This window comes from Myzus persicae, unplaced genomic scaffold (assembly GCF_001856785.1).
Source record: "Myzus persicae strain clone G006 unplaced genomic scaffold, MPER_G0061.0, whole genome shotgun sequence".
Lineage (NCBI taxonomy): Eukaryota > Metazoa > Arthropoda > Insecta > Hemiptera > Aphididae > Myzus > Myzus persicae.
The window spans coordinates 4,983-6,783 of record NW_019104312.1 but is presented as its reverse complement, the minus strand read 5'-3'; the positions used below and the strand labels follow the sequence as shown (position 1 = coordinate 6,783).

General features: G+C 25.0%; 2 long non-coding RNA genes across 2 annotated transcripts in view; both read left to right on the top strand.

The window, feature by feature from the left end:
• The window catches only part of LOC111041084, a 1,425-nt gene extending 1,181 nt beyond the window's left edge, over window positions 1-244 (top strand). Inside the window, exon 3 of the long non-coding RNA XR_002605276.1 lies at window positions 77-244. This is a non-coding gene — a long non-coding RNA (uncharacterized LOC111041084). The remainder of the gene's footprint in view (window positions 1-76) is intronic.
• Window positions 245-328: 84 nt separating this feature from the next.
• LOC111041089 lies at window positions 329-1,351 on the top strand. Its single transcript, XR_002605279.1, has 3 exons — window positions 329-515; window positions 920-1,179; window positions 1,246-1,351. It is a non-coding gene; the product is annotated as an uncharacterized LOC111041089 (long non-coding RNA).
• Window positions 1,352-1,801: the final 450 nt, after the last annotated feature.

Genomic DNA, 1,801 nt, shown 5'->3' with positions numbered 1-1,801 from the left:
AAAAAAAAATGTAAATTATTTATCAAAACATATAGGTAAGGTTAAGTAGAAGGTTATATTATTTCATTTTATTCAGACACAACATTCAACTATATTAAAGAAAATTGATCATATTGAAAGTGCAGTGAACAAAAACACTTTAAAGAGACACAATGATGGATCATTGAAGCATAATGCTGGTAGTTCTTTAAAACAACCAGTTTTAGAAGATTTTTTGAACAACAAAAAATTAACTAGTCAAAGTAAGAATGTCTAATGTTCATTTTTATTTTTTGTTTTACCTATTAAAAAGTTTTTAATTGCAGCATTAATAAAAGTAGTTGATATTTACATGACTACATGACTACATGACTATATACTGATACATTGCTAGTGAACGATACGGTTGTTAATGATTTAGAAGAAATCGACGCATTCAACTTGAACTTCTAAATGATGAAGACCATGATTTGCTATATACATTACCACAACACCATCGATGTTGTGCACACACAATAAATTTAATAGCAACAATGGTAATTAAACATTTATTTAAGATAGCTTAATATACCTAGTTAAATTATAAAATACTAAAAATATTTTTATCGAAAAGAATATATTTTGAGTAAGTATAGTGATCAGGACAAAACTATTTGGCAGTAGGTTTAACACTTAATACTCATAATCTAATTTGTATGAGTTGTAATACATTTAAAAATTAATTTTTCTGTCAATTTAAATGATAATTATATATGAAAAAAAATATTCTAAGATATAAGTATGAATATGATTAGTAATAACTATTTTCTATTTATCTATACCAAAATTTCAATTTTAAATTTCAATAAATTATGTTTGTTTAATTTTTATTATTAATTACATATTTGTGCAAATTAAATACAAAATAAAATAATTTATTTGTATAACTTGTTTTTTCTAGGACTCTAAAAAAGCACTGTCTAATCTTGCATACAAAAAACAGTCAAGAAGCACTTTTGCCAAGTCTACCGCTTTGTGGAACAAAGAAGGTCACTCAACTAAGTCACCTTATTTAGTTAAACAAAATCTTGGTGTTTATTTAATTACACCCAACGAGACACGTTGAAATTCACTGTTTGAAGCAACGGTGCTGCTTAATAAATTAATTAAAAATAATGAACTTAAGTTTAGAATAATAATGGACAATTTGGCTATTGGCAGGTAAATTGCAAATCTTAAAAAATTATTTATTATTTTATCTATATTTTTTATGAACAATATTTTCAGATTTAATAAAAGTGATATTTATTTCATGTGTCAATATCAAACAATTATGGGGCCAATTTCAATAAGCTTGGATTTATGTAAGAGGTTGATTGCATAATTTACCCACTTTCAAAAAAGTAAGGTTAGTTGAAAACTTCTTATACTATTAGTAGTAATATTACATAAACATTTGTACTTAGTTTTCAGGTATTTTTGAAGTACAACACTCCACTACCTAGCTGTGCATCAGTAAAGGGAGTGTTTAGTGTTGGGGATGCAACAATACAAAAAAAAGAACAAATATGACGGATCAATATTTTGAACAAATAATGTTCTTAAAATGCAACACTTAAATGTTTGATTAATATAATATATTATGAATGATTCAGAATTAAATTCAGAAAATTATTTCAAATACTTTACTATAGATAGTATTTCTGTGGTATTTTAAATACTTTATTTTCTAAGTATTTGAGTAATTACTCAAATTCTTTTTAAAAGTATTTTTTACAACACTGATCAGTATACATAAACCTAATCTTGTCCCCATATAGTGTCTCTGTGTCACATTATAGTA